This window comes from Poecilia reticulata, linkage group LG3, assembly GCF_000633615.1.
Source record: "Poecilia reticulata strain Guanapo linkage group LG3, Guppy_female_1.0+MT, whole genome shotgun sequence".
In the NCBI taxonomy this organism is placed as follows: Eukaryota; Metazoa; Chordata; class Actinopteri; order Cyprinodontiformes; family Poeciliidae; genus Poecilia; species Poecilia reticulata.
Window position 1 is genome coordinate 5,325,528 of NC_024333.1, and position 25,809 is coordinate 5,351,336.

Consider the following 25,809-nt stretch of genomic DNA (forward strand, 5'->3'; position numbering starts at 1 on the left):
CTTCACCAGACACAAACACACACCTGCAGTTTTTGTCAAAGTTTTGTAAGTTTTTTTATTGAAGGAAAATGATTAGTAAAAAAAAAAATATTTTGCCTAACTTTGTTTTGTTTGTTTATTCTTATCTTCTAATGATGTTATTTATATATTTTTTTTCATTTTGATACTTTAAATACCAACATTTGTAAAATTGACTTTTTTGAACTTTCCATCAAGCTCTTCCTCTCAGCTCCTTCAGACTAGCCAGCAGCAATTAGCAAACACCTGATGGAACGATGCATCTGCTGAGCTCATTATGCCAGTCTTATTTTACCCTTTAACAACATTGCTAAAGCATTAACAGAGGAGTCGTGTTGTGATGGCTTCCTGAAGGCAGAGTTTCAGAAACAGCAGGAGTTTTTAAAGAGACAGAGGCCCAATTTCAGTGTGTTAAATGACAATGTCAAATTTCTTAAATTATGTTTGATATATATAAAATTTTTATGGCAACTGAAGGTAACACGGTTACTGGATTGCGCTATAAAATGTACCTGAAAACCACATAACACTGGCCCTTTAAATATTAAATGATTGTTTTGATCAGTTACTCGGTACTTAAATACTTTTTGACTCGAGTACTTTCTTGGATTGCTAATTTTTACATTTTCTTGAGTAAACATGTTCAAGTAATGCTACTCTTATTTGAATACAATTTTTGTTACTCTACCCACCTTCTTATAACCACTGCATACATTTGCTGCTCCACTGCTTTGATTCTCCACCTGGATTTATCTGCAGAGATTTCTACCTTTGGCTGAGTGTCTCTCCTGTATCAGAAACTGCTGTTGAAATACTCTTGGCATCTTATCACTAGGCTGCATTCCTTACTTTTCCCAGAAACGCCATGCAATTTTTAGTTTTATTTTTCCCAGTGGAGACAGCCGGAGTGACAGTCCTTTCACCACGTACGGGACAATGTTCCACACTGAGGAAAAAGAAGAAAATCGTCTGGCGCTCTAATCTGTTCCCTCTTTAAGGAGTCGCCGCTGGTGGGCAGGTGTGACGCTTTGAGTGGACCGTTCTGAGTGACTTTAAAGAAGTGCCACCGTCACACACCTATATGTCAATGTGGCCTCGGCTCACTCACTGTGTGACAAACGCAAATTGGCAAGCCATTTGGCGGCCCCTTTACCCTCATTACATTTGTATTTATTTCAGCTGCTTCTTCCTTTCATGCTGTCCGCTTCTGTCAGAGGCTGAGCACCGACGTGCATCAATGAAAGGAACATTTCTGACTCTGAGCTGATAGCAACGCTCCAAAATGATCGAGCGAGAGAGACGCAGCGACAGAAAGATGGAAAGAAGGGCAGAGGAGATAACTGACACAGACAGAGGGTCATACATTTAACGCACTGATAATAGTATCATTTTGTTGTAAAAATTTAATGTCTGCAATCTTGGTGCTGATTTGAATTAAATCACCCTCACACGCTGCTACCATTTCTATGCTATAATCATTACTAACAAGCCAATTTTGAGCTCATGGACAGATTTGGCCTGACCGTGCAATGAATTTTGAGAAGGAGTCTTGGACGGTACCAGAAAGGCAAGAAATAAAAATCTACTTTGCTTCAGCTGCTGTCAAAACTGAAGGGCAGAAATGATCGCATGTGAAAGTGTACATAATAGTTAAATTCATTTAAATATCTGAAATTGGCGAAATATTTTTTTAAGGAAACAAAAACATGAACAAGGCGGACAACAAATCAAACCAAGACGTTCCACAGGTACACGTTGACCTTGGGCCTCCACGCATTACACCATGACCTTCAGAGATAAATGCTGTAAAAGCAAAGTGTTTCGCTCACATGCAAGTTCATAAGCTGAAGATTTATCTGCCGATGTGTCTGGTTGGGGATGAGGACGCCAAAAGAAATGCAAAGTAGGTTGGAGATGTAACACACTGGCACTCTACCCAAGGATTTAAAAGTAATTTGTAGCACTATGCTACATGTAGATGTTATATTCAGAGTAGAGTGTATATCAAGACAGACATATGATATCAATATCAATAGATAATACATCTGATATGTTGAATATTCAAATATCCAATACTTAGAATATTTGCTGAACTCTGACACAGAACCACACAGCATCCTGGGGGACATAGGAGGATGAAAAGACAACCTCTCATGGTGAGCAGTTGTTGGTGATGTTGGTTGTTGTTAAGTTTTTCTGCCATATCGACCAGTCCTAGTCATCATGTCAAGATGAGTCAGTTACATAAGACACATTGACATAAAGTCACATTCACTGGCACAAAGACTGGTCATCATGCATATTTACTGTATGTACACTTTCATACTAAAATAACTTACTAGTGATTGTTTCTCAATAGCAGAGGGTCCACACCTTCTGTACAAAGTGAAGTATAGAACAAGAAGTTGATTTTGACTGAGGGATCCAGAAAAGGTCTGGAAAGTTTGGGCGAGTCTGAGTGGCAGAAACTGATCTTGAGCGATGCATTGGAGGGCGTACAATGCTCTCCAATGCAATGTCCAACTAGGACAAGGAATTGTTGCTAGGAAGACTAGTTCCATGCAAGACTGAGGTGGTCATAGAAGTTTGAAGAGCGACGTAGGTGAGGTAAATTTCAAATTTAATTGTGTGGCTTCGTTTTTATCAGCCATCGGGAAGTTTAAGTAGAGGAGATCCCTAATGAAAAACACAAATAACACATGAGATAGGCACAAGCAGGGGCAGATCTAGAAAAAAAAATGTTATGGGGTGGCAAGACGGGGGCAGGGATTTTTTCAGGGGTGGCAGCATATGCCACCCCTGAAAATAAACGTCTCATTCTCACATTTAGCTTACACAGACCTAACATTGGACTTAATTTACTTGACTGTTTTTAAAATATTGTTTTTAACTTGCATTGTTTCAAAATGAAATTGTTTTCGTAGCGCCATCATTTGTTATCAGATATATCTACTAAATACGACTGAAAATAAAGAGGAGAAAACTGATGTTTGATCAATTCTCCGTGATACAAATCTATAAACAGTTGTGTTTCTGTTAAGTTCTATCAAGATGCAAGAAGGGGCAAATTTATCTTAAATTGGTCAATCGTTTTATTTTAAATATGCTGTAGGAGCCGTAGTTTGATGATTAGTTCASTTTTTGTCGCTTGTTTAACTTTTAGGAATTGCAGCGGCTGCAGTGTGCCACAATAAAGGTACAATAAAGCTGATAAACAGGTGAAGAACCAAACACCACTTCTATTCTGCCTTTTCTCGCTGTGTGTCGGCTTTACACGGCACGGACCCGTTGCCATGGCAACCGACAGACAGCTCAACGAGCAGATAGACTTGGTGGGCGACTTTAGTGCTAACAGAACTTTTAAACACAACTTTTAAAACTTTTAAACACTTTTAAACCGACTTTTAGTGCTAACGTCAATAGAAAGCTAGCAACAGTTAGGCTAGCATAACTGACCCACTGCTCACTTGTTCAATGTTTTCTTTAAGTTAAAACTTTTTCCTCACCTGTTAAATCTGAAGCCCTTGTTATCTAATTCATAGGGTTGAATTAACTGCTAAATATTTTTCAGATTCTTTGCGTGACTGTGGTAATGTCCTCCTGTGGTAATGTCCTCCTGACCACCCATAATGTTGACTCAATGGACAGCAATGGCGCAGGTGTGGCGCATGATAAGTCACGTAATGTCCAGTCCAGTAATTTATATCTATCCATATTAATGCTGCTGCCTCCTCTGTCCTTCTCTCGCACTTCCCGCTACTCAGCAGTATGTGTGAGGTTACATTGTGTTGCATTCAATGTTGTCTGAAAAAAGAGATTCATGCGCTTAATGTCCGATTTCCCATAACTATTTATTGAATTCATAGTCGCCAGCTGGGGTGGCACCAGGGGTGGCAAGGCTCTCATTTGGGGTGGCAAACTCCTGAAGATAACCAACATCAAGGAACAAAAGATACAGACACGTCCCAGAATCATGATAGGAACTGTATTTCCTCATCAGAGTGTTGCGTTTTAAAATGACTTGCATGCTTAAAAAAAAAAAGATAATTTTTTTTTCTGGCTCTAAAATTTGATTTTAAAAGAAAATTGTTGAAAATGCAAATGTTCTACCAGTGCACTTCTGCATTTTTAGATAATTTCATCCTGTTGAAAGTGTTGGCAATGAGCATTCTGAAAAACACTGTGTTTATGTAAAGCCTGTAGCTTTCTTCAAACACAACAATTCATTTTAATCAACTTTTATACAGAGCTGATTCACAACAAATGACATATTTCAATGTTGTTCTACACATAAGCAGTCAATTAAAATCATATACACACAGATTAAAAGTAAATCTCATTTCAGTTCAGTCCTGTTTGTAAAAGTTCATTTTGAATGCATTGTGCAGCAATCCCCCCTTAATGAATGTGCTGCCAGTTGAAAATGAATAGCAGTGAAACTTTGCAGCAAACAGATTGGTGATATCTAAACAGAAAGAAAATCAGACACCATTTTTTTTAATCAATGTTGAAGTAGAGTGGGGTCTTGTTTTGTCTTAAATTTGGTCAAAAATGATAACTCCTGAGGGCTGAGAGCAACTCAATTTATTCCAGCCATTAGCTTCTGCTGAAGGTGTGGGTCAACTTTGAGTCTGTACTGAGAAAGAACCAATGTACTGGTGCCGAATCTTGCAAAGCAGCACTGGGAACATGATGCAAAGGAAGCACCTGTTTAGTTCTAGAACTGTTTGGTGAAAATTAAGCTTTTTACCGCTGGCGAGGCACAGATTATCACCGGGAAGTCGGCCTGCCATGTCTGCCATATTAAAGTGGGCAACATTTATGGACACAAATTAATCATTTGAAAGGTTTATTCAGGGGAATAAATCAGAGGAAAACATATACTGGAAGTAACAAAGAGGTAACAAAATAACATTTTCTTATTTGCTTGATGTAGGACTTTGACATAAAGGAGCCGGTGAGGTCCTTGCTGTTACCGGAGGTGTAGATGGTCGAGGAAAATGTGAATACAGCCACACTGGTTTAGTTTGGCGAGGAGAAATAAGAGTAAGTAAGAGAAATTTTACTAAACACATCCTCCACTAAACAAGGACCCATTTTACCAGTGAGAAAACAATCTGCATCTGCCTGAGGGGTTCTGCTCCTAGTTCTGCTCTTCCGATTGACATTGATGAGCTTCAGCTGGGAACCACACCTGCTCATCACACTCTGCAGTGGAGGAAGGTAAGACACACACACACACACACACACGCACACGCACACACACACACAAAACTCTGTGGATATGACAGCCTCATTCTAAAGAATCTTACTTTCATGTTCAAGAGACCGCATCAAGTTAACATCAGTCTTAATTTCATATTTAACATGGCACCATTGTTTAAAAAGGTTGTTTTTGTTAACATTGTAACCTGACCAGTGATTTACTCAGTGGATGTGCAAAGTGTCCTTCTTTCAACGTATCAATTGTGGTGGATACAAGTTCACCTTGAAGCTGTAAGTGCTCCTTACAGCACAATATTGGTCAGAAAAAATATTATGTTACATTTTTCAGAGGAGCAACTGTGCGAAAAGAGAAATCCAGATATCTCTCTTGCTTCTCACGCTGAGTAGGTATGGAGGGGGAAAAGATGGATGTGTATCGGCAACTGGTTCTACTAAATTTACAAATAGCCATAATTAGAACCAGACTCCAAGGTGATTTATAGAGAAGTGAGTATTTAGATGCTGGCCAGTGGAGCATTGAGTCTGTCTGCTTCACCACTGTCACATCTTTGACTAAATAAACCAGAGAATCTTCTAACAAGCTCACATACTGAGTGCTGTACCTAATAAAGACAAATGGTCTGCGTCCCTTTTTCTTTAATACATCAGGGATACATTTAAGATTTAGGATGTTATGTTGACAACTTGACAGCTAAAACCAATGGTAGTCGTCGTCAGCGAGCAGCTTTTTGCCCACCATGAAGGAGCTGGTGGGCGGAGTCTATCGTGACGTCACGTTGTAGCGGGTTGTAGTTATGCTACTAGCTGTGTCTCTTCCTGGAAAAGCTCAACAGACTGAGCTACTGCTGTTTTTAACCTCGAGTTCTCTCTGTTCTTCACATTTAAGCTGTCTCGTCTCTGTTTAGCTAAACAGGGACGTTAATTTAGCTAAAATTAATGTAAGAAATGCCTTTGAAAACAAGGAAAAGTAAACACAGACTCTTGAAAATGTAAATGTCACATTTAAACTTAATGGCAAAAGCAAACAAAATTACAGTATGTACTTTCATTCAATTACACTTTGAGGAAAAACAAAATAAAAACATTTGATCTAATATTTAAAACTGTACTTACAAAAAAAATGTGATTCAATCAAATTCCACACACTGATCTCAGTTTGTGTGTTTCTGATCAGAGTGAAGTCTTGATCTTCGCCGCGATGCAACTCTGAAAGTAATGCGGCTTTCAGCCAAGCATTAGAGAAAAAGCCTCTCTCTGAGTAATCACTTGCAAGACAAATGGTTGGCATTGAGACATCTTACATTCCCGTCTAATTAATAGCTCCCTTCTTTGTCCCCTGTAATAATTCAAGATGAAGGACAATAAATAAATGGTGCTGCCATGACACTGGGCTTTATCTGCCGCAGGAGGAAGGATTCAATTAAAGGGAAGATTTCCAGCACAAAGTTGCTGTATTTACTTCACTGCTTACCCCATCCTAAGGGTGAGCAAACACCTGCAAAAGAGGCGTTTGAATATTTAATTAACAGATATCAACTTTACATCGATTTTCCAAAGTAAATATATATTCTAGGCTTTAATAGAGGCTTATTATGTTGCTTTGATTAAAAAAAAATATATATATTTTTTTACATATTTGTTTAAACTGTCATATTTGTAAATCAAGCTCCTCTGCCTTCTTTTAGTGCTAACTAGAGACAACCAATCAGAGCCAGGAGGCGGGTCTTAGCACTGTCAATCACCTCTCTGCAGTTAGCAAAGCCTGTCATGAATGCTAAGACACATGGCCACCTGCGGTTTTCCTGTAACGGTAATTTGTTTCTCTGTTAGCACATCTAGCAGCGGCTACATGAGSATGATTGGCTGCGCTAAGACCCTCCTGCTGGCTCTGATTGGTCGTTTTTAACTGGAGGTGGTGCATTTCTTCAGATAGCAACAATAGCTCAGGGAGGATTATCTGTCAATCACCTCTCTGCAGTTAGCAAAGCCTGTCATGAATGCTAAGACACATGGCCACCTGCGGTTTTCCTGTAACGGTAATTTGTTTCTCTGTTAGCACATCTAGCAGCGGCTACATGAGSATGATTGGCTGCGCTAAGACCCTCCTGCTGGCTCTGATTGGTCGTTTTTAACTGGAGGTGGTGCATTTCTTCAGATAGCAACAATAGCTCAGGGAGGATTATCTGTCTCATAACAAACTGTCACGACATGGTGAAAGTTTTAACAAATATCTAAAAAAAAAAACAACAACACTTTTTTAATAGAAGTTACATACTGCTCCTTTAAAACTTCTCAGAATCGGATAACAGAGGCACCCTAAGTGGACAAAAATAAAACAATTAAAGTCAGCACAAAGGGACTCTAAATGCAAATTTGGAGTATCGAGGTGAACTTGAACAAGCGGGGCTTGTGTGGGTGGAGCTTGTGCTCGGCGAAAGGAAGAAAAGCTTGGAGTGTGACAGTCGTGGCTGGCTTCTCAAACTGTTTGACTCGCAAATATTTAAGCCCCGCAGGGCCCCGAAAACTGTTACCCTCTGAATATCAATAGGACTTGATTTAATGTGACACACATTAGTACAAAACCCCGCAGCCCACCAATCGGAATCTGTCTCAATCCACTTATCGCGCGCAACGGCTTTACAATATCATCTCTTTCCTGGAGTGCGTGTCTGCGTCCGCGGGGCCAACGCCCAGAACCAAGAGGCGAAACTTAGAGAAAAAAAAAATCATTACAATAAGAGCCCTCTGCACAGTTAAAACAATTCTCTTTCATCGAAGTGCTTCCTGAACCTCACCTCTCACCTTCTCTGAAGCTTCGGCCAATTAGGACAAAAAAACAAAACACGGTTAATATTTTATATTTCGTTTTGCCCAGTGCTATACTCAGATATATCTCCACCGTCACGTCCCACCTGTTGGAGGTGATTTGACTTCAAGAGGTTTTTTTTTTTTTATGTGCTGCTTGAAAAGTGTGCTGCAGCAAATACAAATACAACGCTAGCTAGGAAAAAAAAAGACATGCTAAGGAGCTTTCAGACGCTAGAATACAAATTCCAGTGAGCGCTCATTTGCATATGGTGTCAGACTCACAAAGAAAGCAGGTTTTATTGAACTCAAATGTGCTTAGAGTGGAATCTGAAGATGCGATGCATCAGCATGAACTTCTGCAAATATTAATATTGCGCTGCTCTGGACTTTATGAGCCTAGTTTGAAATAAGGAAGAGGAGATATGGGAGGGGGGAGGAAAAAGCTGTGGGTGTTTTCTGATATCAGTCGGGGGCAGAGATCTTTCGCACACACACACACACACACACTTCCACACGTGCAGGATGGTCAGTGTGTATGCTGGGCACTGCTACAGCTTGTGTGTAAGCTGGGGATGACTCTAGAAATGCTTCTGATTACTACATTAGTTTTACTGGGCAGCTAAAGGAGACTGGAAGCTGTTAGCTCGTGGCCTCTAATCAGATTTTGCTAGGTGGGCGCCAGTTTGTGTAATATGATCAGGGAGTGACCAGCGCCTTATAATCAGGTTAATTACTGTTCCTCTTGTTTAGCCCTTGTAGAGTGCGCGTTTGTTTGTAATACCTTGTGGGGGCCATTTTCCTGACACATACCACGTTGTGGGGACCGAAGCCTGGTCCCCACAAGGGGAAGCGCTGTTTTTGGGTCAGGGGTTTACAACCAAGGTATGAATTGAGTTTTGGTTAGGGTTAGGATAAAGGTAAGGTTTAGGCTGTAGAAATGAATGGAACTCAATGGAAAGTCCCCACAAAGATAGTCACGCAAACATGCAGTGTGTGTGTGTGCGGGGGTGTGTGTGCGTGCGTGTGTGTGTGTGTGTGTGTGTGTGTGTGTGCAGCCTTGCTTTAAACAACACAGTCTGGTTGTTTGAGGCACAGCAGTCTGAGGCACAGCAGTATTAAGTTTTAGCAAAGACGATTGCTTCAAAAGCATGCAAACACCACGATTATTATTTCTGAGAATTAGAAAAAGTGCCGATGCTCTTTCTCTTATCGCTTTTCTAACCCCGTGAGTAATTAACATTTGAGTTCAAATGTTAATTAATGGGAAAATGTGATGAAAGCACCAAATGTATCAGGAAGAGAATCGTATATCTCCATAGGTCTGGGCACAATTTTCAGTTTGATTTGGGACCAAAGTTGCAACATTTGTCACATTTTCAGCTGCTGTGGTTCGATTTCACACTGCTCTGTTGCAAACTATTGAAACCGATTGAAAAACCTGTTCCCCTCCTCGCCTGTGGGGGCCGTTTCCCCAAGAACTACTAAAGGAAACGACAGGAAAGACATGAGCCCAACTCCCTTCTTCACAAAATGTAAACAAAACAGGAGTAGCATCATATTTTAGTGCTTGTAGCATTTCTCTCCTGTCGTTGGTAGGAGATGAGGAGCCATTTCTCTCTTTCGCCCTCGAATCAATGGTTTGTTTTGGGTTTTTTTACCCAGAATGCCCTGCGATACATTCCGCTTCCTGCTTTTGGAGCGGTCTTATATGCACATATAATTTCAAACCACACTACAGTTCACTTAAACCAAACTGAGACTGAGGTTCGTAGGCGGACCTGAGTTTGCTCTTTTTGGTCCACAAACGAACAGGGGTTTCTATGCAGACGAACCATAGCTCTGTTAAAGAGGCCTAGGTAAGGCTGTTGTGAATGCACCTGTAGTCTGAAGTCTAAAAATCCTCCAGAAAGCCTGGACATCTGCTGATCAAAGCTACTTGGAAAGGTTATGGGAAAGTTTGTCTCCTTGGATATATTTGCTCAGAATTACATGTGCACATTTCGCATCCTGCACAGACTGGACCAGCCTGTCGCTGTAAGACCGCAGCCTGACTGCATACAGGAACAAGCTCAAACAAACCAGATAGGCAAAGCTCCCAGGAGATTTTTTTTATTATTATTTAACCCTTGTGTGTGCGAGGACTGAGGCAAACGTAGAGGACTATGGCAAATGATACAAGTTTTACATGTGTGGGGTCAGTTGGACCCCATTTCTACATACAAGGGTTAAGAAATCTCCCATCCCTGAGTAAATCCCTTTAGTATTTAGTATTCATCCCAGTGCAGTCAATGCGCTGACCATGAACCCTGCTAGTACATGTGAAGTGGGATGCAGAACATGGCAGCAAGCCAGAGGGTTGGAAACCGTTTTATTTTTTTTTTGGGCAATACGCCAGGTGAGCAATTTTCATCCGTATGATTGGGTACCATCTTTAGGGTCTGCTTTCATCTGCTAGTTTAGGCAACACTGACCGAACAATCCACCAGCTGCAGGAAGTATAACATGTTCATTGTTTACTTCTGCTCAGGCAGAAACTCAGGAGGCCTAGAAAAATTATTCCTCACACAGAATATCCAAACCGTGGAAAGATCAAGACAATCTGTCGGTGTCAGGGCACCGACAGATTTAGCCCTGAGACAATTTGAGAATTAATTTTTTTGCTTTTCTGCTATTCTGTCATCTTGCCACTCTTCAACAAAACACAGATTTGGAAAGTTAACTACATCTTTCAATATCACTGGTAATGATATTACTGTTAATGTAACCAAGGACTTTTATGTATTATTTTCTCGTTATTAATGCTTTTTTTCCCCCTTTCTTTCTTATTTATGAACCATATCAACACAAACGCACTATGAACACCAAAAGGACCACAATGGACTCGATTTGTTATTGGATTCCCCCCCTACGCCTGCATATTCAGTTTTGCTTCTGTGTCTGTTCACTTTGTCTTAATCCATTTGTTTGATTCGTTTACATCAACAACCAATAGTTGTCCCATGAACAACGTTTTTCACCTGAGCGGTGGATCTCTGAGGCTCCTCCAGAGTTGCTCTTGGTCTCTCGGCTGCTCCTCTGATGAAAGCTCTTCCTCGCCAGGCTTTTAGTTTGAAATCTCTCACCTTGTTTCGATAGCTCCATTTCCATTCCAAATGTGTGCAAAACGTCTTTGATATAATGTTGAAAAAAACACAACTGAAGTGTTTCCTTTTTACAAGAATGCAATTGATATCACACAATACGTTTGTTCACGCAATAAATCCTTCAAAATCACGACGTGCCATCTTCCTCCTTCCACTTCCTGTCGTTTCTTTGTCATTTCCGCCAGCGGTAACGTTCTCTGAGTGTTGATCACGTGACCGATGATGCAAAGTGTTTTCATTGCGGTTTTATGAAATACACAAATTTTGTTGCAGCCTAGTACAAAAACTTTTTTATTGAAAACCTTGAGTTTTCAATTAAAAAAAGTCCACATTTCTATTAGGCAAATTAATTTCAGTTTTTCCAATTTGCACAATTTTACAGTGAATGGAGCCACAGCTGCTGTCTTCCTTCCTTCCTCTAGTGTTTGAGCTCTGTCCTCCCGTCTTCTTCTTTCCCATTGCTTGTTCGTTCTTTTATTTCATTTCCAAAATCCTTGATGCCTTTTTCTCACTCCTTCTTAACACTCTAAATAAACCACTGCGGCCTTCACAGAACCCTCTCTTCAGATTTTTATTTGTAAAAAAAAAATGCTGAAAACTATATCTTTTGCTTCAGCTGAAAAACTGTTCACCACTGTTTGATCGCATTAAACCTCGGTGATCGGTTTGCGATTGCAACGTGATAAAATTTAGCGAAGATAATTGTATATTATTCACAGTTGCGAAAAAATAAAATAAAATAAGCAGATTGTCTCTGAAGCAATTACATTTTTTCCACGTCTAGATTCAAGAATCACAATAAAAACGTAGGCAAAACGACCACAAGGTGCAAATCAGGCAGACCATCTGTTATTCATCGCGCGGCAGCCTCAGGCTGATTATGTGTCCTGTTAAAAGTCTCGTTCTCTGAGTAAATATTTCCTATAGTGTAACACTGCAGCCCGTGGAAAACATCCAACGGCGTCGTCCATCTGTCTTGAATAACCGTTAGATTATGAGAAACCAGCTTGTTCTGATGTGATCCTGTAATGTCTGCTTCACGGAAAAACGCCAAATCTGAGCTTCATTTACCTTTGCTATGGTTACAGCGTCAAACCTAACAGCACACGAGAGAAGAGTCTGTGGGTTTGTGGGTGCTCCCTCCAGAGCACGCACGCACACACGCATATACACACACACATATATTCGTTCATACCAGCATGTCGGGCTTTTTGTGGAAGTATAGCAAAGGGAGATGATCTTAAATGTGGTTGTGATGAATTATTGAGCTGGTGGAGACGGTGGTACACCAGTAGATCTGAACTGATGTTCTGTTTTTTTTTTTTTTTTTTTAAGTCAGCACTCTTTGTGATTCAAAACCTACAAATTTTTGTGGGGCTGAGTCTCTTATCTTGACTTTGACATTTGCTGCATAAACCCCCCATTTTAGTTAGCATACACCGGCTTGCAAAAGTATTCATACCCCTTAACCTTTTCCATGTATTTTCATTTTACAGCTGCAAACAAAAACATGTTCATGGCATGTCAAAGACCAACACAAAACGCTAAACAATTGTGGAGATTGGAGAAAATTATGTGCGATTAAACATTTGTAACAAATATAAAACGGAAAAGTGCAAAATTATTCAGCCTTCTTTTCTCTGAGGGCAACCAGTTGTCTTCAGAAGTTTCCTGATGACGTGCTAGCGACTAACCAGAGTCCAGCTGTGTGTATTGATCATGGAGTCCAAGGAAGGTCAGGGAAATGATCACTGATCAGATACCGCAGTGGGTCATATGGACTCATAACTTTATCACGATATTTTGTTGTATTATTGTGATGATTAAAATTCCTATTATATATATATATATATATATATATATATATAAATAACGTCTTTTTTAGTTGGCTGTATGACTGACTACGTGGCGCAAATACTGTTTGAAAACATTCTCAATAGAAAACAGTCTCATTCAAGCTGGCAGCCACTGAATGGGATTTATGTCACTAAGATTCACAGTGTAGCTGCATTTAACCATATTTTCAAATTTCAAACTGGAGAAGTATGAAAATAAAGTCAAAATAATATGAAAACAATTGTAATATGAAGAAAAGACATTATTTTGAGAATAACCTCAAGATTTATTCTCAAAATACTATAAATTTAATATTGTAAGATTTCAACTTTATTCTTGAAATTTTATTATTTTCTTTTCTTAGCGTGGTCCTAAGACTCTGTCGTAACATAGTTACATGTGCCTGGAAAACATGTAATACTGATCAAACCTTTTTATTCCCTTTTAATTAATCCATGTTAAAACAAACATATTGCTGATCATAACTTGTTGTTACTGATGGCCCAGTTGTTCCCCGTCCTCCACTCTCCCACAGTCAGGACCAGAGGCCTCCGTTAATGGTCCTCAGTTCTCCAAACACTTTAAGTCTCAGTGATATCAACAGAATAAATAGAAATCATATGTGCTCATTGCTCCAGAGCTGTGCTTGGTAACAGTACAGTGAAATATGTTTTCTTTAGTTGGTAACAAGTAAAAAGTGAGAAGTGCTCTGGTGGGAGTTTGCTTCTGGTATTTCAGTGTAACTCTTCCTCACAGGGGATTTCTGTGAGCTCATTACTGTACATCATGTCTGGAGCTGCAAAGACTCTCATTAGCTTGCAGAATAAATCTATCTATTGTGCTTCTAAGAACAGTAGAACCCTTGATCCTGCATATATAAACAGCATAATAAACAATGACATAAAGGAGCAGGTTTTTTTGGGGGGTTTTTCGGTGCTTTTTGCAATTCCTGAATTCTTCAGAGTGTTTATCCGTTTATGCTTCTTGATTATTATTTTTTTTCCTGCTGCAAGCATTCATTGTCATTTTCTCTGCTTATGTATTTTACAGTAATCACACATTTCGGAGCCAATGGATCCACACCGCATTTCCAGCAAAGGTTTATGTTGCTCTCTGTTTTGAAGCAGACTCTCTCTTCCTCTAAAGCTACAGCAGCTACCTTGTATAAAAATGTTTTCTTTTTTAAAATTTTTTTTTTTACCAAACTGTTGTGACAGTATAATCAGTGGGAACAAAATCGGAGCTCCTCTGCCTTCTCCCAGTGCTACCTAGAAACAAGCAATCAGAGCCAGGAGGCGGGTCTGAACGTTGTCAATCATGGTCTATGTAGCAATGCTAATTGCCCCTTCCCGCTCACCCCTATGTCCAGCTAGCTGCCACGCTGGTCGCTGGCGGCTAATAACTCAAAAACATGCTAACTAGTCTCCCCACTCAGTTCCTTCAGACTAGCCAGCAGTAATTAACAAACACCTGGTGGAAATGTGAATCTGCTGAGCTCATTATAAGAGCTACTTCTCAGTGCAACGCGGGCAAAAACGTTGTTAAAGTGTTAATAGAGGAGCCATGTTGTGACGACTTCCTGAAGGCGGAGTTTCAGAAAGAGCAGGAGTTTCTTAAAGAGACAGAGGCCCAATTTCAAGGCGTTTAATCAGAAAGAAAAACTTCTTTCAAGTCATATTTGATATACATAGCATTTTTATAACAATTTAAAGGTACCATATTTACTTGATTGTGCTATAAAATGGCACTATGAGCCTAGTAAACACATAATACTGTAGAATATAGAATGAAATGATTTTCATCGGGGAATGGAGCCGGGGATAGGGGCATGCACCTGGATTCACCTGAGAGCGCTGACTGATGGAGAAAGTAGCTGTTCCTGATATTTTCATATTCGGCCCACTCTGTATTTGCCCTTCCGGGTCTTCGCTATATGCCGCTCTCCATGCTGTGTGTGTTTTGACAGGCGTGGAGGGGGAGGGGGCTGATGGATGTTAGACGTTTTCAATCGGGAGAAGAAAGAAGGTGAGAACAGATAAGCAGGAGAGGAGGAGAGAGGGAGAGACAAGGTTGGCAGACGGAGCCGAAGATGCGCCGAGTGGGGAAAGGCAAAAAGGCGAGGACAGTGCTGAAGCAGCTGTTTTCAGACATGTGGAAGCCGGTTGCGCGTGCATGCCTGTGTGTGTGTGAGTGTGTGCAATTTGGCCAGCATCCGGCTTTAGCTACAACTTCTCTGCTCCGCCACCGCTACCACCCTCCCCATCAGGTTGATTAATTGTGAACAGAGCCAGGTGCGTTTCTCTCCCCACAGAGAGGTCAGGCATATGGCACATTGGAGAGCCAAGCAGTGGAATTATCATATCAAACCCGTTCCCCCCTCAAACACTCGAGAGAGCGCGTGTCTAAGACGCTGATTCTGAAAAAAAAAAGAAAGAAAAAAGTATTAGGAAGATCAAGGTGCTGAAGCCTTTTCTGACAACCACTGTTAGCTTTGAGATTATGATGTTTTCTGGAGCCGGGCTACGCAGGGGCTGCCGGACCTTTTCATCTTCCTGACTATATCTGTCCTCTCTCCCCCTCTCTCTCTGTGCTGCTGTAAATTATGCATGGAGCAGCACAGCCAATTTCCCAAATGTTAAAGCCGGCAGCCTCCGAGGCACGGTCCCGACCTCTGCCATCCGCCGAGGCCGGCTGTAGATCTTCAGGAAGGCAGAGCTTGTAGGAAGCGTGACGGGGTCTGTTCCAGGCAGCGATTAGACCAATCGGGACCTGGAGGGACGAGTACAGCGTTTGAGCCGGTAGCAGCCTTTCTGTGCTTTGTTAAAGGTGAGCGCCGATACAATGTAATGTGGGCAAAATCAGAGACTGGGAGTGTAGTTGTACATTCACCTCAGGAGAAGAGGCTAAGCCCGATTTTTTTTTTTTTTTTTTTTTTTTTTTGTGGTGTCGACATTAGAAACGTTGTTTTTAAGACGTATAATGATCCGGGGTTTTATTGGGGTTTGTTTTGACAATTCAAGTGAAGGTTTCCAAATTTACAAACTGTGATTTAGGGAGCATACATACCAGCCCTGTTTGGCCCACTTTAATTGAACTTTGGTTCATTTGTGGAAGTGTGAATGCGCAACCAAACTTTTATGTGGACCAAAAAAGGTGAATTCTGACCCGTCTATGAACCTCAGGCTTAGTATGGTTGAAGGGAACTCTGGTGCTGTTGGAATGCAAACGTAGATGCCGAGCGGACTGAAGACCGCTCTGACAGCAGGAACCAGACTATAATGCAGGGAATTCTGGGTAAAAACAACCAAAGCAAAGGTGCAAGTCTAGCACTGCGGGGAGAAATGGCTCGTGGTCTTTTATCCGGGACAAAGGAGAAATCCTACAAGGCTACAATCTGAAGCTACTCCATTTTTGTTTACATTTTGTGAAGAAGGAAGTTGCGCTCAGTGTCTTCTTCAGAGATTTTTCAATTAGTTTGGATCATTTGATGCAGTGCAGTGTGAAACAGATCCACATTAGCTGAAAATGCAACAAATGGTGCGATTTTGGTCCCAAATGGAGCTGAGTCTACCAGACTATCAGGTGTGAAAACACCTTTGAAGTAAATATACTGCGGGACGGGAATTAATGGGTCGCATCTACTTGCTAGTCTGGTAGACTCGGTTTGATTTATGACCAAAATTGCATTTGCTTTTTCATTTAGTTTGGTTTTCTCGAACAAACCAAACTAATTGAAAAACCTGTTCCCCTCCTCGCCTGTGGTGGCGCACCAGGAACTTCTGAAGGAAACGACACAACAACAGCTGAAGACACTGAGCTCAACATTCTTCTGCACTAAGTATAAACAAAAATGAAGGAGCGTCGGATTTTAATCTGACTTTAATCTCAGAATTAGGAGAAAAAAGTCAGAATTCTGAGACTGAAGTCAAAATATTGAGAATTGTGATTCTACAGATTTTTTCAATGACTCTAATCCTCTTCCACAAGATACACAAGAATATATATATATATTTTTTTACCATTTGTTATGTTTAAATCGAACATTTACTTCATGTAGGCCACAACACACATATCTTCAAAACAGTTTTTGAACCAACATCTCCCTCTGTTCCTTCTGTCTACACGCATCAAAAGAAATAGAGTTTGTTTTTTTTCCTAGTTTTTTTTCTTGGTCTTAAAGGCAAACCAACAAAATGAGTTTTATTCTAAAGGGTATGTTTAATTCATTTCCATTAGATAATGCCGCTCATGTGCTTGCCTTGTTAGCTTGTTACTCTGCCTTTGAAGCAGCCTTTGCCTTCAAGAGGCCCTCTGCTCTCTCATCGCCACATCTCATTCAAAGTCCCTTGTGATCAGCTTCGCAAAGCTACACGATTCTGCATAAATTCAAACAGGCAACCATCGGACGTCATTAATGCATTTATTACAACAAGCAAACTTGTCGTCTCTTTCTGGGGGCAAAAACTCAAACATCATTAGAAGAACGGATCCTGCAATTTGCAGCAGCTAATTGCACCTTCTTTTTTTTTTTTGCCCGAACGGCGACAGGAAGAGAGGGAGACCGCCTCAGTGGCAGTGTGAGAAGAAGCCACAGTGTTGGTATGAAGATGGATGTCAGGGAATGCTACTGATTGGAAAATGAACCAAGGAATCTGTGAAAACCATTCTGCTATTGTTGTTTGTTTTGTTGTTGTTTCTTTATTTTCTTTTTTCTTTTTTGAAAGGCAGTGCTGTTTTTAAGCAGTTCAAACTGTTTCCAGAAGGATGGGGATGTAGTGAAAACATTTCCAGGATGAGATAAGAAAGAGCACCAAGCTGTAGACGAGGTAGTCCAATCTCACCAGCGGTTTGGAGAAATCTTTTTCCTTTTCTCTGCGCTCAGAGAAACGCGCTTAATCTTTCAGTTTGTTTGGGCGTTTTATTCCCCAGAGGTCTAATTTAGAACGAAGTGATCTGATTAGCCGAGCTCTCCCAGAGACCCCCTCATGGGAACCACCACCGATGGCACCACTTGAATCACAATCACAAAGATGCATGGACACACAAAAAAGAGATGCGTTCTTAATCTTTTTCTCAATTCACATTGATCGTCTATTTTTTTTCCCAGCTCCTCCCTGTTTAATGGGACGTTTCCTCATAACGTTCTGTTGTTAGTCATAGTTCCCATTAGAGTGCATTAGTACTTTCAGTAAACTTGCATGCTTTGCTGCCATCACCATCATGGCACCATTTCATCTTCTTTGCAGCTGAGAAGCTCTTCCATATTAGTGGTGGGACTCGATTAAAAATCTCTTATTGAGTTAATTGTGGGGTCTGTAATTAATTGAAATTAATCACATTTAAAGCGAAAATCACATTGACAAAATAAATATTTATAACTTAAAAACTGCTTTGCTACTAAATTATTGAAGAAAATGGACATATGAGCTGAACAACAAACAACGTTAATGTTGTTTAACTGTTATTTAGGTTATTAAAACATCAAATTGGTATAAAGTGCTGTAACACCAATTCAGCTTTCAAGTTGTTCAAGATCCTCTGATCATTCTTTTCTTTATTAAAAAAAACAAACAAAAAACTGCCAGGAACCTTTTAATAGGACCTCTCGTTAAATTTACATTTCTTCAGTAGCGTTCCACATGCTGTAAAAAGTATCCCAGCAGTCTGCATTTGATTAACACCATGAAAAAAAAAAGAGAACTACTTTACCGCATTAAAACCATTTTAAGCCATAATATAAACAAGGTCATTATCTGCAACCTACACTGTGCACCCCTGGCTCCCAGCAGGGCCCTGGAGCTTTCAAAGGTATTACAGCTGAGCAGTCGCGTCAATGCAAATGTGTTTTTGTGTTCTGCCCCGTGGGAGTATTTGTGTGTTGTTGTCAAGTGATCTTAATGTCACCGTGCGCGGTTGAAGAGATTGTTGTCTACAGCGGTGTACGCCGGGCGCCGCGCGGGCGCTGATGTCTATTTATGAGCAACAAGCTGACAAGGACATGACTGAACACACGGCACGTGTTGCTTATCTGCAGCATTACTCATTAAAACACAATATGTTTTACAGAACGGCGGAACGGGAGGGAAGAGGCTCGATGTTGGACTGCACCGAGTCGCGCTGTGTGCAGCGTTCGGTCGGTGATGCACGATGGAGACGTCAAGCGGCAGAGTGGCTATCAATCAATAGGCACGATTAATATGATCACGTTATTCTTGGGAGCTAAACAGACTGAGGGACGGCGTTAATCTACCTGTCAGCTTCCTCCAGCTCTCACCCCCCCGGCCCTCCCCACTCTCCTCCGGCTACAACCGCGACCGTCAGTTTGATATTTGTTTTGTCTTTTTGTTTTTTCTTCCTCCTCATTCTGTTACTGCTGAATCATTTAACTGAGTAACAACTATATCACCGCCGTGAATCATTACACAGGGTTCAGGGGGGCCTGGCGGAGGGATGGGTGAGGGGTTAGTTATGCTCCCTTGCTTCCTCTCCCTCTCAGCCGATCTTTCTTTTCCCCCCCAGTCACTCACTCACTTAGACACACACACATACACACACCCACCCACGTTGAATTTCACCCCACACACCTCCGAGCGCACCAGCCCCATCCACTTTTTCCACCTGGTGTGGGAATATAAATGATCAATTTCCCCAAGTTGAGGTAGAAATGCTCATAGAGGAAAATTAAATCCCATGCCTGAGGCTGATGGGATATTTATCTCTCCGGGTTTTATCTACTGCTCTCTTCTCTCAGTAGTTGGCACATTTTCCATCAGTGGCTTTCTCCTTCAAACAGTTTGCACTGTGTGTGTACACCGAGTCCCCGTTTTCCTCTCATGGCAAGTCAATGTGTATTTAATTTTTTTTTTCTTCCCTCCGTAGCAGACGCACCTTGGACCTCTGATCTTGCTTAGAAGTTGCAATTGCGGCGCACAAAGCCAGGGTGTTTGGTACATTTTTAAAGACAAGTGCGCTGATTGTTCAGAGGCGAAGACAACCAAGTCCTAATCGGCCAAGGCGCTTTCAGGCACGTAAACACTTGTTTATCGTTGGATGGAGTCTGCTCCCCGATTCCTGCAACCAATCAACTTCAAAGTAATTATACTCCCGGCTAATGGTAAACATGGCTACCTGACGTCTTTGGGGATGGGAGGAGGGGTAGAGGTGGCTGGTGTTCATTGTTATTGCTTTGTGCTCTTGATTTCATTGGTGAAGATGCTGACAGCTGCCGGTATCAGCAGGTAGTTCAGGTGATGAAGCTAGTTTCTCTCTCCTCTCGTCGATAGAAAGCAGTATTGATTGGGGGCAATGATGTGGAGGGAATTGAACTGCAGGGAGCTGTGGGAGACGGTGGATGTCCTACACCCCCTGGCCCCCGTGGGTTTGTCAGCTTGGCTGGCTTTCAGGATCTTGGTGATTCTGCTGGCAATCGATGACCTCTTTAAGTAATGCCTACGTCTGCACAGACGCATACGTATGACATGCTTAAGACAGCATTAAAACAAGGTTTCTAAGAGTGCTAAAGAACTCCTACAGGCATCAAAACCACTTACTGACACTTGGCAATTGAAGAAAAAAGATTTTCATACTTTATGTGATGGATGCCTTTCTGAGAAAGCCTTCTTGGTAAGTCCGTCAATAGGTCACATGCGGTGCCATGAGAGTATTTGTCCCTTTATCTCAGGGGTGTCCAAAGTCGGTCCTCGAGAGCCGGCATCCTGCGTGTTTCAGTTCTCTCCCTGGTTTAACACCTAGATCAAATGATGGCTCATTAGAAGCCTAAGAAGAACATTGACTTGCTGAGAAGGTTATTTCTACCACCAGGGAGAGAATTAAAACATGTAGGATGCTGGCCCTCGAGGACCGACTTTGGGCACCCCTGCTTTATCTCGTCTGTCTTTGATTTCTTTTGCCACGTTTTTGTTTTGAAATCATCAAACAAAAACAAATGAGAAACAAGCGCTAAATTGTTTCTCCGCCATTAGAAAATTTAGCACTAGCATGACTGACAGTGCTAAGACCATCCTCCTACCTCTGATTGGTTGTTTTTCACTGGGCACAGTAGCAGTATTTCAGGGAGGAAGTGGAAGAGATTGATCTTTCTACAGATTATCTGTCTCATATTATACAGTCATGACATGGTGACAGTTTTAACAAACGTAAAAAAATATTTTTGTAAAACTTTTTGTAAAAGTTACATACTGCAGCTTTAAGAGAAAATGCTATCCAAGCTGACTTTCCCTCAGAGTAAAAGTATTTGTCTCCGTTTCATGAACTTACTGCAACTAATCAAATCAAATAATTTTTTTGAAGCCAAACCAAGGCCTGAAAACTGCTTTGGCTGTAGAGTCAACAAAACTTTAACACAAACCTTAGCACAAATTTCAAGACCCGTGCTGAATAAGATTATTCTGTCAGGATCCACGTTTGGGCACTGACCATCCTGGACTAAAGGAGAGCTGAGTGAATTAAAGCTTCCTCGTCTCTTCTTTATATGCCCAGGCTCAAACATAGTGAATTGAGAAAAGTTAATTTAAATTAGTTTAATCAAATATTTAATTTACATTCTCCAGTTATATTGGCTTGGTAGATTAGTGAGAAAACACTGAAAATGGACCGAGTTAATTGAACGCCCTGCAGGCTAATCTTTATTTCTTTGTTAATCTAAACCTGGGGGCATGGTCGTGCCATGGTTAATGCAGTTCAGATGCCTCACAGGAACGGGGTTGTTGGTTTAAATCTGGTCGCTTAAGTCCCTGCCGAGGCCTTTTCATGAGACATTTGCATATTGTTCTTGTACTGATTTGGTGTCAACACAAAGAGAGGAATGAATGACAACAGGTATAAATGCTGACATTTTCCTCAAAGCCTTTATATAACTCTCTGAATTATCTCATGTTACACAGAAGTTTGCAGGCAGAGCTGCTTCTAAAGGTGCTGTCTACCATCTACAAAAAAAATTACAATTTTATACCAGTTCACTATGTTCACTATCACTATGTTCTGATCAGCCTGTGGTTCTAATGAGGTCTAGTGAAAGTCCAGCAGGTTGTTTTGATACTACATCTTAGTTCATGAACGTTGTTGGTTATGGTGTCTCTCATCTTCCCCTTGACAAAACCCAAAAGATTCTCTTTGGGGTTCAGGTCAGGCGATACCAGGTACTGATACCTTTGGCGGTGTGGGCAGGTGCCAAGTCCTGCTGTAAAATGAAACTAGCATCTCCATAAAGTTGGCCAGCAGAATGAAGCATGGAGTGCTTTAAATCTTGCTGGTATCCGCTTGGACTAGTTTTGGACTGGATAAAAAATAGCGGACCACTGACATGGATGAAGAATGGGATGCCATTCCACCGCAATATGTGACCAAGGTGGTGGCCGCCAAGAAGAGGAAGTGCCAAGATGTGGTTGCTTACAGTTCTTCCAAGCAGTACTGAGGCAGCTTGATAGATTGATCTACTCTTTGGTACCAGAATGCCTTGTTTCTTCAAGCTTCGATCAGTCAATTCAATAAACAACAGCAGACAAGAGTCGGTACCTCATTAAGCTGTTTGGCATTGGTGGGAAGGATTTGGCAAAATTTGTCATGGGCAACACCCACATTCTGAACTTCAATACTCAATTCACAGATTAAATTACCTTATAATTTATCCCCAAGAAGTTCTTTAAAATCAAATGAATTTTCGACCAAATTCAACTTCCATACTTATTGTGGTAGATATATATTCAGCTACAGTCACAGAACTGGTGTGTTTATGGTATCTATAAGTAGACTTATATAAGTCTATAAGTATAAGTCTGAATTTCGTCCATTCTGAAAAAAAAGGGGCAATGTTAGATACACATGCATGGGAAACAGGGCATATATAAACTTAATTTTAAAAGGTTAGATTATTGTAACAGTGATAACTGTAAAACTGCACCGGTTTCCAGTTTGTAAAAAGATTATATTTAAATTCTCAATGATGGTCTAAAAGGCTTTCAGGTAAAATATATTTCAGATTTATATAGTCAGGCATAAAGCATCATCTGTAACCTGCTCACTCAACTCAGTGTTTTTGAGACCAGAACTAAAAGGGGACGGCATTTAGTGTGTAAACTGTGTGAAGAACTCGCTGAAAACCTTAAATGTGCCGTAAGCTGCTGGTTCATTTATACCAAGAATAAAAACATTGCTATTTAATAAGGTTTTCCCATAAAGAGCTGTAAATCACTTTGAATTACCCTGTGTATGAATGGTGCTGTACAAACAAACTCGATATGCCTTCAGAACTCCCCAATTAGTAAACAGAGTCCAACTGTGTGCAATTTTAATCTCTCTATAAATCCAGCTGTTCTGTGAAGGCCTAGCTGGTTAGTATGTTGGGGAAAATTAAAAGAAAATAGAGGATCAAGGAATATACCAGACGGGTCAGGGAAAAAGTTTTGAATTTGTTATAAGTCAGGGTAAGGGTTTAAAGTTCCTCCCCAAATCTTTGAACACATCGCACAGCACTCTCCATAAATGTAATAATAAATAAGTAAACTGTGAAGTTTTCCTTCCGATTTACAATTAATTATATGCTTCTTTGTGTTGGTCTATCACACTAAATTCTAATAAACTACACTGAAATCTGTGGTTGTAATGTGGCAAAAGGTGACTAAAAAGTTATCAAGATTTCTGAGTTTCTGACCCATTTTCCTCATTATAGGTTTGACTATACATTTTTTCTTTACAGTGTGTCTGTAACTGCTTCACTACAAACTTCACTACAAACTTTTTCACTACAAACTTTTTTTCCTCCAAAATTTTACATACAAATGCTGCATTATAACAATGTGAAAAAATGTTGTAGAGATTTTTGCCAATTAAAAATAGAGAACTGAAAAAAAAAAAATCACATTTATTTAAATCTGATACAATCTGGAACAAGGCTTTGACAGAATGTAGAAAAGTGAATACTGTCCAGATGCACTGTAGATTATTGTGAAGATGTCAGTAAGGTTTAAGATATTGGTTTGGCTGAGAAGTAAAACATGAGTAGGTTTGATCAAATACAGAAATAACAGATCAAATAAATCCACTCAGAGTAGAAGATGACAAACAACGTCGAATTTAAATATTTGATGTTTCCCATCTCGTCAAGGTTCATAAGGTTTTTATGTGAGCAGATTTTCTTACATATTGGCTGACATGCCGCCAACATGCCCTACGCTTTCTATATAATTTTATTCAAGAGCAAACCGATACTAAGTCCCTACCTCATTTATATGCAAATTCATTTTTATTCCATCACTCCACTCTCAGTCAGACTTGGATGAGGATGTATTTTCCGATTGTATTGTTTTCGGGTTATGATGGGCCTCGGGGATTTACCTGAGGGTGTGTGCTCGGTTTTTATGTTTATGAAGATTGATTCTGCTACGACTCTTTTCTCCTCTTCCTCCGACTTCATAAGTACAACCGAGCTCTTAACTTGTTTGTTTTTTTTTATTTTCAAGATTTATTAGCACTTCTTGTTTGCTTCATAGCCGCTGCTGTATTTTTTGCCTTTTTACAACATAAAATATACTCTCTCCCAGCCGGTGCTAAAGCCGTCTTCCTGTCAGTAACCCAACGACTCCCTCAAAGCTTCCACAAATAAGACGCGTCTAGAGAAGAGAATCACTTTGCACATTATTTCCCCAAAGTTGAAAAATAATGATGGAATTTAGCTCAGCTCCCTGACCTTTGCCTTGTAGCAGATCGCCCAAAAGCTTTATCTCCTCGCGGCTGCGGTCAGCTCAGGAACTTGTTCACACGGTTCTGCATCCATCAGGACCGCAACAGTTTCTCCCTCATCTATGTCAATAAACACAAACAAGGTGAAAGGCAAAAAAAAAAGAAAAGAAAAAAGAATCAGCCGTGGGGGAAGCCGCTGCACTGCGCCTGGCTCTCCTATCCGTAAAGGGACAAGAAAGGTTACATTTTTCTGAGCAGACTGAGCGAACTACATTTAATGAGAAAGGATAAAGCACAGGAAAGGGCTGTGCAAAGTGAAGCCACAGCACATAAAAACAATCCCCCTGTAATCACACGGCACAGACGGAGTTCAGGTTGGCAAATTACAATTAAAAAGCAACTGAAGTATTAATTCTAATGGGTTTTGACATACTGTTGTTCAACATGTTGTTTTAAAAAGTAACTAAAGGTCATTTTTAAATTTCTGAACATTTTACTTCACCAAATCAAAAAGAAATATTGTACAAACTGAACTATTTTTGAATATGTAGCTTTCGGTGAATCATAAAATCTGCTGTTTTCCTGATTAATGTCTGCGTCCTCGATCCATCTTAAAGGGGCAGTACTGTGTAAAATATTATAGTTTTAGCTTTAGATAATGTTATGTTATACATTTTTTCATACATGCTTGAGAAATCCTCAAATCTCCCGTGGCAACCATTCAGCTAGCTGTTACTCATTGTTAAAGGGTTGAAAGAGGGGCCATGTTGTGATGACTTCCTGAAGGCGGAGTTTTAGAAAGAGCAGGGGTTTCTTAAAGTGACAGAGGCCAAATTTCAAGGTGTTAAATTACAAAATAAAATTTCTTTCAAGTCATATTTGATATGATGAAGGAAACATAGTTACTTGATTGTGCCATGTGCCTGCAGTGGCGGAGCTAGACTTTTAAAGTTGGGGGGGCCAAGGGGGGGCCAGGACTACCTCTGGGGGGCCAACATTTAAAATGTCCGTCCGTCCGTCCGTCCGTCCGTCCGTCCGTCCGTCCCTCCATCCATCCATCCATCCATCCATCCATCCATCC

General features: G+C 40.6%; 1 long non-coding RNA gene across 1 annotated transcript; it reads left to right on the top strand.

The window, feature by feature from the left end:
* The first annotated feature begins 4,892 nt into the window (after positions 1-4,892).
* Positions 4,893-14,181, top strand: LOC103462184 (uncharacterized). Its single transcript, XR_533291.1, has 3 exons — positions 4,893-5,064; positions 5,124-5,241; positions 14,082-14,181. It is a non-coding gene; the product is annotated as an uncharacterized LOC103462184 (long non-coding RNA).
* The last annotated feature ends 11,628 nt before the right edge of the window (positions 14,182-25,809 follow it).